Genomic DNA, 13,710 nt, shown 5'->3' with positions numbered 1-13,710 from the left:
AAGGTGGTAAAGAGAATGCGATTGTTGAAAAAACCTATCCGTAAATTAATGTGGATGAAAGGAAATCTTCACAATAATGTAGTGGATCTTCGAAATGAGCTTGATATGGTACAAAAACAATCTGATGATGCTCCTCATGACCTGGTAATTAGTAGTAAGGCTACTGATGTGCTCTGCAAATATAATAAAGCTATTTTGGAGGAAGAATGTTTTTTTAAAGCAAAAGGCTAAAATTGAGTGGCTTCGTGTTGGTGACAGTAATTCAAGGTATTTCCACCAAGTCGTTCGAGGTCGCATTCATCGAAACAAGATTCAATCTATTGAAAATAATCAAGGTGAAATTGTGGAAGGTAGGCATGTATGGAATGTTATTGTATCCCATTTTGCCTTGTTCCTGGGGTCGGATAATGCATGTACCAATATTGTTGACCCTCATAATTTATTCAACAAGAAGGTTAGTGAAGAAAAGACTTCATTAATGACTCGAGAAGTGTCAGATAATGAAATTAAAGATGCAATTTTTAGTATTGGAGACAATAAATCTTCATGGCCGGATGGATACTCCTCTGCTTTTTTTTAAAAAAAATTGGGATATTATAGGTGCTGATGTGAGTACTGCCATTAAGGATTTTTTTTTCAAAATGGTCGATTACTTTCAGAAATGAATCATACTGTTATTGCTTTGTTGCCCAAGGTTCACTCACCTACTAAGGTCACAGACTTTAGACCTATTTCGTGTTGCAATGTTTTATACAAGTGTATTAGCAAAATTATTACATCTCGTATCAAATCTAGTCTTGAAGATGTGGTGGGTTTGAATCAATCTACGTTCATTCCAGGTAGACAGATTTTGGATAGCATACTTCTAACGCAGGAGATTATGAAGAATTATCATCGTGATAGAGGAATTAAAAGATGTGTGTTTAAAGTTGATATACAGAAAGCATATGATACGGTGGACTGGAATTTTTTGAGATCGATTCTAAAAGGGTTTGGGTTCCCTAAGCTGATGATTTAGTGGATTATGCGTTGTGTTACGTCTACCTCGTTTTCCATTAATATCAATGGAGAGATGCACGGATATTTTAAAGGGAAAAAAGGTCTTCGTCAGGGTGATCCTAGGTCTCCTTACTTGTTCACGTTTGTTATGGAGGTTCTCTCTTTGATGTTACAAAGAAAGGTGTCGCAAATGACAGATTTCAAGTACCATCCAAAGTGCGAGGACTTGAAAATTATTAACTTATTTTTTGCTGACGACTTATTTATGTTCTCTCAAGCAGATACTAAATCGATGAAAGCCATTAGAGATGCGCTAAATGAATTTAAGGAGTGCTCGGGGCTAACTCCAAGTCTTCCAAAGAGCACGACATTTTTTGTTGCAAATGTTCCTTCGGTTTTGAAAGCGCAGATTCTTCAACTTTTACCATTCGAGGAGGGTGTCCTTCCTGTTCGATATCTTGTAGTGCCTTTGGTTTCATCTCGTCTCTTATACCGTGATTGTAAAGTTTTAGTCGAGAGAGTGAAGAAAAAGGTTGAAGACTGGAAGAATAAGTTTCTATCCTTTTGAGACGACCCATCAAGTACCCTTAACGGTTCTGTCACTTGGTCTCACAGCTTGATCATAATTCTAAATGAATTTAATAAGTAAAATTGCATTCTTTATTTAAAAATGATTTTCTATAAAGGAAACCTATCATAAATGTAAGTTTAGAAAAACCAACATAATTAATTAACCAAAAGTTGACCAAAACAAAATCAACAAACACCCAGAATTTAATGTAACCAAAATAGAATGCAAGTTTAATGTTTAACAAAAGCTGCAAACATGTATGCAGACTCTCTAAGCACAGCGGAAGCAATCAATCAAGTACCTGAGAAAACATGGGAGTAAACTGTCAACAAAAATGTTGAGTGAATTATAGTTTTAAATACCGTATAAGATTTAGACCACAATATTTCAAATGTTAGAAAATATAAAAACATTATTCCATTAACCCGTGAGTCACCTGGTAACCACTTAACCATTCCTTACCCCTACCAAACAACAATATACACTAAACAGGTGTATCTTCAAAAATTACGAAGTACTAATACATTCCGATTATAAATTGCTAACGTGACTAACATGAAATGAGGCTGTCAAGTTCAATAGATCTATCCATAGGATTCGCGTTCACTAGTAGAAACTAGTGATTACAGTCACCAGATTAGGGAATATTTTTGTTCAACTCACAATGAATAATTTAAATTAATTTCCACTTGTGTCTAAAGTGTAAAACAAAAGTTGCATGTAATCTCATCCCAAAAATACTTAAATAGTATAAAAACGGGACTATAACTCACTTTAAGCAAACGAAGCAAAAAGGAAACAAGTATGCGAACAACAAAGGCAAATGATTAAGAATGATCACAACTCCGACCTAAAAATAAAGCAAGTCGATATAAATAACTAACTTAGGTCAAGTCTTAACATGTTAACCATAGTTCTTTTTGTAGTAAAGCAAAGAACAGCAATCAGTATGTTTCGGTATGATCAGGACAACGTAAAACACGTAATTTCTATTTTTAGAAAGTTTCTATTTTTAGTAAATTTCCATTTTTAGAGAGTTTCTATTTTTGGAAAGTTTCTATTTTTAGAAAGTTTCTATTTTTAGTAAGTTTCCATATTTGGAAAGTTTTCTTATTTAGAAAAGTCAACAAAAGTCAACTGAAAGTCAAAGTCAACCGAAGGTCAAAGTCAACTCAAAAGTGAACTCAAGTCAACCTTGGTTAAACTTAGTCAACCTTAAAGTTTAAAGTGTAAATTATATTAATAACATAAATTATAATGTTATAAAATAATATTTGTATAAACTAGTCATATCATAAATTTAATTAAATTAAATTGAATTAAAAAGTTAATATAAGTTTAAATGACATAATTGATGTGCGTAGAGGTGTATACGAAATAGTTTATATTTTACTAGGAAATACTATTAAATACGATACAATTTTACACAAGTTATTTATTTATTTATAGAGTGGAAATACCTAAACCTTGCTACAACACTTATAGGCAGTGTACCTAATCGTACAGTAGTGTAGTTTTTAGTAAGTCCAGTTCGTTTCACAGGGATCTAGCCAAGTTTAACGCTATATTTAAAACTAAATTTGTATATATATATATATATATATATATATATATATAAATATAAGTAGTATTATTATTATAAAAGGGAGATTTTACCGTTTAATGACCGGTTTGTCGATTTTAAAACTTTAGTCGCAGTTAAAACCTAATTTAAAATATTAAAAATAAAAATAACTTAATTTAAAGCGTAAAGTAAATGACAATAATTAAAGTGCGATAAATTAAAGTGCGATAAATAAAATGACAATAAATAAAATTGCGATAATTAAAAAGTACGATAATTAAAAGTGCAATTAAATAAAATGACAGTAAATAAAATGACAGTAAATAAAAGTGCAATGAAATATGTAATAAAGGAATTATGCTTATTTAAACTTCCGTAATCATGATGTTCGACGTGTTGATTTTAGTTTATTACCATGGGTTAATTGTCCTTTGTCCTGGATTATTCGATATGTCCATCTGGTTTTTGTCCATAACAGTCCATCAGTCATAAATATAAAGTGCGAGTGTCCTCGTCAAATTATTCTTATATCAGAAGTCAAATATTCCAACTAATTGAGGACTTAAACTATAATTACACCAATTTTCCTTGTATGTAATTTACCCCTGTTTTAATAAGTCCATTAACTATTAATCCATTCCCGTGTCCGGATAAATGAACGATTATTAGTACTTATAAATATCCCGCCCATCGTGTCCGATCGAGTGTATGTGGTTATTTATAATTACGTCCAATTGTAAATCTTTATATTAAATTAATGAACTATCATTCAATTAAAAAAATATAAAGCCCATTAATAGCCCATAGTCTAATTTCCACAAGTGTCGTTCTTTTGTCCAAACCCCAATTATGGTACAAAGCCCAATTACGCCATCTTAATATTTAGCCCAACATCACGATTACTTCGGCATTAAATAAGCATAATAATAACTTAGCTACGAGACATTAATTTAAAAAGGTTGAACATAACTTACAATGATTAATAATAGCGTAGCGTTACACGGACAGGATTTCGACTTACACACTTACAACATTCGCTAACATACCCTTATTATTATTAAATTAAAATTAAAATTAAAATTATAATATATATATATATATATATATATATATATATATATATATATATATATATATATATATATATATATTACGTGAGAAATAGAGAGGATAGAAAAAGATGTGTATTTTTCGGCCAAAACACGCGAACTTTATAGGACATGAGCTGATACTGTTCACCATGCGATCGCATGGTTTTTGGTCTTCCTGGCCATGTGATCACATGGCCTTCTTTTACAGCTCACATGCTTTTGTTTTTTATTTGCCGACGGTTTTATTAAATAATATAATATATATATAATTTTAAGAATTAATTATATATTATATTATATTCATGTGCATAGTTGACTTGTAATTTTTAGTCCGTTGCGTCGAGCGTTGAGAGTTGACTCTGGTCCCGGTTTCGGATTTTCGAACGTCCTTTCGTACAATTTAATATCTTGTATTTTGCGTTTTGCGGCTCGTACTTTTGTAATTTTGAGACGTTTCTCATCAATAAATTGAACCTCTTGGATTGTACTTTTGAGCTTTTTGGTCGTTTGCGTCTTCAATTCGTCGAATCTGTCTTTTGTCTTCACCTTTTATTATTTAAACGAATATCACTTGCAAATAGAACAATTGCAACTAAAAGCTTGTCTTTCTTGAGGGATAATGCTATGAAATATATGTTCGTTTTTAGCATTATCAAATATTCCCACACTTGAGTGTTGCTTGTCCTCAAGCAATATAGTCTTGAAATAGAAATATACTAGAATCACTTCTTTATTCTTCACACTTTGTACATCAGTGATTTCTATACGGCGGTATGAACAATGGTAGTAACGATGTGGTTTACAGTCCCACATGACTATGAAAATTTAGATCCTTAAGGAAATTGGATCTTTATGAAAACATTTGATCTTTTTAAAAATTCAATCTAGCTTTTACCGTAGATAAGTTTTTCGGAATAACCCTTCACCGGTGTTTGCAAATTGTTTTTGTGGGTTTGGTGGGTTTCAGATTTGAAAATTTTAGCTCAAAACTTGCGGTTTTATGTCACCCACTTGCTAACCTTGTATTGGGAAAGCAACACGTCCAGTATACTTGCTTCGTATGTTACCTTTCGGTAAACTACCGTCCGGTTGTAAAGGAAAGCGTTGAACATGCAACTGTTGAGGCAATGTCCCGTGACATGCTTTTAATTATGGTCTATATCGTGTCGGATGCAATTACTATCCTTTGTAGGAGCAAGAGTAAAGATCACCCTATAATTTTTCGGTCTGGCACAAGGTCCTGTCTTCGACCATGCTATGCAACCACCGTTCTTACGGTTGACACCCGATTTGGTTCAGGTGACCTAATGAATTCCAGGTGAATTCCTAGGATTTTACGTTCAATGGTAATGAACGCATTGAAAATGGGTTTTCAGAAAACAAATCGGTTTGTAATTTGATCAAAATATTTTCTCGTTCAAGCTCGAGTTTAGATATCATTGAATTCCATGAGTTTGAATTCTCAATCTTTAAGGTCAATCTCAAGGATTGAGTAATATCAGTCTTAAAAGCTGATTTTTGATCTTTAAGGAGATTATCCTTTCTGGGGATCTGATTCATTAGTCTTATAAGCTAATTTGCACGGTGCCCCCCATTGTACGAGACAGATCGTCTCATGGTTAGGATAAGTCTGACCACTTGGCGACCCTGTTTGATGCCGAGGTCCGTGGATTTCCAGCTGATTTTCGAGAAAACTTTTTAAGGTTTTTCGTAGACTCTACAACTGGTCTGGACGACAACTTCCTGACCTAAATCAAGAAGCGCGTTTCTTTTTTCTTTCGGAAGACTTTACTTCCTTTTAAATTTCATTTATATTACAATGGGTAAAACTGATTAAAATTGTCCAAAACAAAAGTATCTTCAATTATTTGTACAAAAATATGTGACATATGTTCTAAATAACTTGGTAAATTTTTTCCACACTTGGCTTTTATTTTCCTTTCTTTGCCTTTTTATTGTCCTCTATTCCATTTTAAATGAATTCTAACATTTTGGATTGTTTCTCAATTTATGTCCTTTCCGAGGTAACAATAAGTTTGGTGTTAACACCTAGTTTTATCGTTCATAAATTCGTATAAACATGATTTTGAGTTCATTTAATTGAAAATTTTGAAATTTTTTACTAAAATTGGGTAGTCAGTATATAAGACTAGGGCTGTTCTTTATTATCAGAGAGCACTAGATTCTAATACAACTATTGCGTTACTAGTATTTTTTAATGGTAACCAAGTGTTTAAGTTAAAAATTTTAAAAATTCGAAAGAATTTAACTCCTTCCCACACTTAAGATCTTGCAATGCCCTCATTTGCAAGAAATTAGTAACAATTTAAATTATTGAGGGTGATTAGCGTAGAAAAATGATTAAATTTTACCAAAGTTTCCAAACATATTGGCGTTTGTTTGTTGAATGATAAATGGTGCACATCATTTGTCCATTCCGTCTTGTTGTTACATCACATTTGTTTTTCGTTTTGTCGTCAAAATTAGTAGCTTTTGCTGAACTTAATGCCAGTCTTTGAAAATGCGCTGTTTTACCCTGTTGTGTACATTTGACAATATACATACATACAAATAATAACATGCATGGTAATTTGAAATGGGACTTAACATCCCACTTTCAAATCAAATATGAAATATTAGTACAACATAATAAAAATGTTAAAACTTACATAAAAGTATCACAATATTATATGTTTAAACATAAATAAATAAAAATAATAAAAGATAAAAATCACCAACGGGAACTGTATGAATCTGGATAGGGGTTCCAGTTCATGTCATCGGGCGGGTTTCACGGTTGGTTATAGGTGTACTTATAGGCCTGGTTAGGGTCATAGAGAGTAAATGGTGGTCGCATATTGGGCTGGTGTGGAGGATAGTAAGCAGGTCGGGTCGGTACGTAGTTATTTGGTACCTGAGGTGATAGCTGGCTCATGATCTGATGCTGATGATAGTGCCATCTATCATGCTGTCGTTGCCTAGAATGCTCGTACACATTCTCGGCTTGCCACTGCTCGTACCGAATATGTCTATCCTCGTTTGTCATTTCTACCTCATCTATACGCTGGTAGACGTCAGTCATAGCCTCCATAATGACATCCCTAATGTCATCCGGTTCCTTCATTTCCTCATCTGAACCTCTCTCTACCTGTGGATAATGACCATCATATGGTATTGCCTGATTGCGTCTGCTCTTTAATACCTTTGCCCCTTGATAGACCTTCAATCCTAAAGTATCAAGATGTTCCCTACACACCATCAGTGGACCTCCTTGATCCCTATCTACACCCAAATACTCTCCAATGAGAGTAACAAAAATACCTCCTCCTATTATTCCCCCGTCCTGTATTCCTGCCACTATTTTGGATAGATAAAAATCAACACAGTAGGGGATATTAACAAAGCTTCTAGTGTTTCGAATACACTTAAGGTAAAATAAGTCGTGTAAGGTCATCTTCTACTTGTTTTTACCTCTTTGTGTAATCGAATTAGCTAAAAATCTATGTATAATACGTAGCTCTGCTTTGTTAATATCTAAGTAGGAGTGTCTTCTTCCTAGCGAAAAAAACATTATAATTTGACATACGCCTCCAGACGGCGTCCGCGTCAAAATTCCTATCTACCCGCTCCCCATGATAAATCAAATTTGTACAATCGGGTAGGAGTAATTCACTAGGAGTGTAAATCTGTAAAGCCCTGGCCATGTCCAGCATGGACATCCTGTACATCCTACGGCCAAGTAAAAATCTAAGAAAACTTCTATCATGTATCCTAACTACATCCGCATTAAGTGAAATAGTACTCATAAGCTCAACGCACCACTCTTTATATACAGGACTACGAATGGTGAATAAACGTTCCCAATCGGGAAAAGAAGAGCTGCCATACCTTTGGATCATATGCTGCCTAACTGAGTTAACTAGTTGGACCCTTTTCAAAGGCTCCCAATCGATTACCCTCGGCACTTCTACATTTTTCGTTACTAGTTTAAATTTGTTACTTTGGTACGTCGGGTAATCTCTCCAGCTTCGATCAAATCTCAAATTAGGATGCAACTGTTCTTCATGAATCGTTGGGTGTTCTACTATCGGATGAATCGGAAAAATTACGTAGGCATTAACATATTCTTGTTGCGGATAATAGTATGGTACGTGTTGATCAGGTTGTTGTTGTTGTTCCTGTTGTTGCTCCGGTTCATATTGCATTTCTGGTTCAGGTTCCGGAGCAGGTTGCCTAGATGATGATGATGATGCACCATCAGTATCGGTAAATCTCTGCAAAACACATTAAACACAAAATTTGTGCATCCAAATATGCATTAGTGTTAGCAAAATAACAACTTGAAACAATTGCAATAACATGTTTAATCAAAATTAAACTTATACACATTTTCACAATTTTAACAATTCTACATTTTTTCAAATAAGCATATATGAAAATGTTTACAAAGTTCATAAGCATTCTACTCAAATAACATGTTAAAATAACCATTACTAGCAATTAAACAAGTTTCAAATGGCATTTATATCAATTTAATCAAGTTCATGAATTTTAGACCTAAAAAGTCCACTTTAATTCTCAAAAATCATGTTTAGGATCAAAGTTTGGATCATTTAGCAACCTAAACATGTTACACTACTTATTTAGCAATAATTCATGACAAAAATAGGCCATAACCTGTTTATATCAAAAAGTTCCAAATTGCTCAAGAACACAAACCCTAGATTTTTAAAATTTTTGAAGTTTTTGGCTTCAAATCATGCTAAATAGCATCAATCTAGGTTATACATGTATAATATACTAACAATTTAACTCTAATTACACTAGAAATTAACAAAATCAAATTAGGTAAATTATAGCTCAAGAACACTAAAAATCAAATTTAAAGAGTTTAGGGGATGTAATTGTTACCTTTCTTGAGAAACTTCTTAACAAATTCATGATTAGAGCGGATTATAGCAAGAAATTTGGTTATTTTGGTGAAAAATTGGTGAAATTTGAGAGAGTTTGGGGAGTATTTGTGTATTGTGTGTGTATTGTGATGAAGACAGAACAGGTCGATGGAATTTTGTACCTGGCTAGTTTTTCAGCTCCATGCGATCGCATGGATTCTAAGAGGAAACCCCATGCGATCGCATGGGGTACCGTGTTTTTTTTTATTTTTTTATATAAAACCTTTAACTTATTAAACAAATAATTAATTAAGTTTTAAAAATTTTGTTTTCCTTGTTATTTAGGACGAGGTCGTTTCGGATTGTTATCCTAGTCCGTCCCTCGACAAAATTTTAAAATTTGTCATTTTTAAGCGTTGTTCTAAAAGCAAAGATTTTTGGGTTTTTTTTTTTTAATGTTTTTGGCATACTTTAATTCAATAAGATTAAAAATAATGATAATAAAATTTCTCGTCCCTCCCTTGGGTAAAGCAATTTCGATTCAACGACCTAGTTTTCAACTCACGACGAATTTTTAGATATCATATTTTTAACTTAGTGAAATAAAGTAAATTTTTGTTTTTAAATTCACACCAAACTTAAATTTAAAATGCATAAAATTAAAAATTCATATAAATATCATTAATTTTTTTATACATACAAACTTATATTAAAAATATTAATTTTTAAAAATACTTAAAAATTTAAATATATTGGTTTAAAAATTTACAATAATAAATTAATATTTATATATTAATTTTAAAAACATGGTAAAAAAATAAAATTAAAAATCTTTTTTGGTCTTTTATCCCACTTTAATCAATCAAATATTATCAAAAATATACGCCCCTCTTTTCGGTAAAGTAATTTCGGTTCCATAACCTAGTTTTACTCATGACGAATTTTTGAAATATTTTGGGTGTACCTTAAGAATAAACGGTAAATTTCGCAGTGATGTAATAAATTTTTGTATGATATCAATAATTTCGGTTACGCATACCTAATTTTATTGAATGCCAACTTAATACTTTATAGCGAACGATTCAACGTTTATTATCAAAAGGTTAAAAGCAATAAATAAAAAAATAAAAACTGTACATACTTACCTGTGAGAAAGAATTCTCAGAGACCTGCTTTAGCCGACTCATAGGAGAGTCGTGTGATTTAGTTCTCCTTAGCTACGTAAGCGTAACCTCGATTCTTCAATATCTTTTCTTCTAAACATATGAACGGTCTCGTGCTCTTCTTTTTGTTGCGGATTTTGATTTTCCTTTACCAAAAATGTCTTATGATGATCTTTCCTAAGTTCTTTCCTTACTCCGTCCATTTTACCTCTTATGAATGATACCAATTCACTCGGAAGGGTGTCATTATTACGTTTAGTAATCATAGCATGTAGCATTAGACCATGGTTCAGATCAAAGGAATTCTTCATCTTGTAAAACCTAAAAAAAAATAAAAATTCAGAATGGAGGGAGAAGACTAGTTCTTTAGGGTCTGCTAGGGAAAGACCATTCGGATTCCATTCTCGAAAACTACACGAAAACAGAATATCTAACTCTAACAGAAATATATATTACCCTAGAAAGATTCGAACCTTCCCACACTTAGTTAGCTGTGGTGTCGAAATTGTGATTAACTTCATCTTCAACTTTCATTAGATTATCTATGTAATGTTTAACTCTGTGACCATTAACTTTAAATTCAGTCCCATTTGAATTTATTAACTCTATTGTTCCATATGGGAAAACTCTTTTGACTATAAATGGTCCAGACCATCTTGATTTCAATTTTCCAGGAAATAGCTTGAATCGTGAATTGAAAAGAAGGACTCTGTCTCCTTCCTTAAATTCTTTTGAACTTCTGATTCTTTTATCATGCCATTTCTTCGTTCTTTCCTTACAGATTAACGAATTTTCGTATGCTTCATGTCTTAATTCTTCTAATTCGTTTAGTTGACTTAACCGTAGACGTCCGGCTTCAAGTAAATCAAGATTACATGTCTTCAAAGCCCAAAATGCTTTATGTTCAATTTCTACTGGAAGATGACATGCTTTTCCGTAAATGAGTTTAAAAGGTGTGGTTCCAATTGGAGTTTTGTAGGCTGTTCTAAAAGCCCAGAGTGCATCCTCCAATTTCATGGACCATTCCTTCGGATTTGATCCCACGGTTTTCTCTTGAATACATTTTAAAGCTCGGTTGGTATTTCCAACTTGTCCACTTGTTTGTGGATGATACGCAGTTGAGATTTTATGAGTTACTCCATATCTTTTGAGAACTTTCTCAAGTAGATTATTACAAAAATGAGTACCCCGATCACTTATTAAAGCTTTCGGTGTTCCAAACCTTGCAAAAAGATGTTTTAAAAAGTTGACTACAACTCGTGCATCATTAGTTGAGAGAGCTTGTGCTTCCGCCCATTTAGATACATTATCAATGGCAACGAGAATGTAGAGATTATTATGAGATTTTGGAAATGGACCCATAAAGTCAATACCCCAAATGTCAAATACTTCACATACTTGAATGACATTTTGTGGCATTTCATCACGTTGACTTATTTTTCCGGCCCTTTGACAAGTATCACAGGATTTGCAAAGAACGTGTGCGTCTTTGAAAATTGTAGGCCAATAGAATCCAGCGTCATAGACTTTTCTTGCTGTGAGTTGAGGCCCATAATGCCCTCCTGTTGGTCCTGTGTGACAATGGTTTAAGATTTGACTAGCTTTATCTCCGAATATGCATCGGCGTATTATTCCATCGGGACAACTTTTAAACAAATGTGGATCTTCCCAGAAATAGTGTTTTATATCACTAAAGAATTTCTTTCGTTTTTGGTATGACAACCCTTTTTCAAGGAATCCACATACTAAGTAGTTTGCATAGTCTGCAAATCATGGAATTTCATTATAATTGATCTTCAAAAGATATTCATCAGGAAAGTTATCTTGTATAGCCGATTCATTTAGAACTTCTAATTCAGGATTTTCAAGACGAAAAAGATGATCAGCGGCGAGATTTTCTGCTCCCTTTTTATCTCGGATTTCAATATCGAACTCTTGTAAGAGTAAGATCCAACGAATTAATCGTGGTTTGGCATCTTGTTTCGAAAATAGGTATCTTAGAGCAGAATGGTCGGTTTAGACCACCATTTTAGCTAGAACGAGATATGAACGAAATTTGTCAAAAGCAAAGACAATGGCAAGGAGTTCTTTTCATTAGTTGTGTAATTTGTTTGTGCTGCTTGTAACGTCTTACTAGCGTAATAAATAGGTTGAAATTGTTTTTCAATCCTTTGTCCTAAAATCGATTGCAAAATCACTTGCATCGCACATGAGTTCAAATGGTAGATTTCAATTTGGAGTTATCATGATCGGCGCATTAGTGAGTTTTTTCTTTAAGAATATTAAAAGATTTGATGCATTCATCTGAAAAGATGAATGGAGCATCCTTTTCTAGGAGTTTATTCATAGGAGTGGCAATTTTAGAAAAATCTTTTATGAAATGTCGGTAAAAACCGGCATGCCCTAGAAAACTCCTAACTCCTCTAACATTGGTGGGATGTGGAAGTTTAGCAATTACATCTACTTTAGCTCTATCCACTTCAATTCCTTCCTTTGAAATTTTATGACCAAGAACGATGCCTTCTTTAACCATGAAATGGCATTTCTCCCAATTAAGTACTAGATTTGATTGTTCGCATCTAATTAGCATTCGTTCAAGATTAACTAGACATGTTTCAAAAGTATTACCGAAGACTGAAAAGTCATCCATGAAAACTTCCATGCATTCTTCTATCATGTCATGAAAAATCGCCATCATGCACTTTGAAAGGTTGCAGGGGCGTTGCAAAGTCCAAATGGCATGCGTTTGTAAGCAAAAGTACCATAAGGGCACGTGAACGTGGTTTTCTCTTGGTCCCCGGGTGCGATTGGAATTTGAAAGTATCCGGAAAAACCGTCAAGAAAAGAATAGTAACTATTTCCGGCTAATCTTTCCAATATTTGATCAATGAAAGGTAAGGGAAAGTGATCTTTTCTGGTGGCGTCATTTAATTTTCTATAATCTATATAAACACGCCATCCTGTTACAGTCCTAGTAGGAATAAGCTCATTTTTTTCATTTGTGATGACAGTCATGCCACCCTTCTTAGGTACACATTGAACTGGGCTTACCCATGGACTATCATAGATTGGATAAATTAAGCCTGCATCTAGCAGTTTAATAATTTCTTTCTTAACAACATCTTGCATATTAGGATTTAGTCTTCGTTGGCGTTGCACATATGTTTTATGACCTTCTTCCATCAGGATTTTATGTGTGCAATACGAAGGACTTAAGCCTTTAATATCATGAATCTTCCATGCAATAGCTGGTTTATGAGCTTTTAGCACAGAAATGAGTTGAGATTTTTCATTTTCAGTAAGAGAAGACGATATTATTACAGGTAATTCAGATTCACCATGTATATAAGCGTATTCCAAATGGTTTGGAAGTGGCTTTAACTCTAATGTCGGTGGTTCTTCTATCGATGATTTGTATCGATATCTGTCT

The 13,710-nt window shown here is 33.3% G+C and overlaps 1 pseudogene; it reads right to left on the bottom strand.

Annotated features, from left to right (window-relative positions):
- The window catches only part of LOC139849167 (uncharacterized), a 159,376-nt pseudogene that overhangs the window by 80,478 nt on the left and 65,188 nt on the right, over positions 1-13,710 (bottom strand).

This window comes from Rutidosis leptorrhynchoides, chromosome 5 (assembly GCF_046630445.1).
Source record: "Rutidosis leptorrhynchoides isolate AG116_Rl617_1_P2 chromosome 5, CSIRO_AGI_Rlap_v1, whole genome shotgun sequence".
Lineage (NCBI taxonomy): Eukaryota > Viridiplantae > Streptophyta > Magnoliopsida > Asterales > Asteraceae > Rutidosis > Rutidosis leptorrhynchoides.
This window is presented reverse-complemented; position numbering and strand designations above follow the sequence as displayed.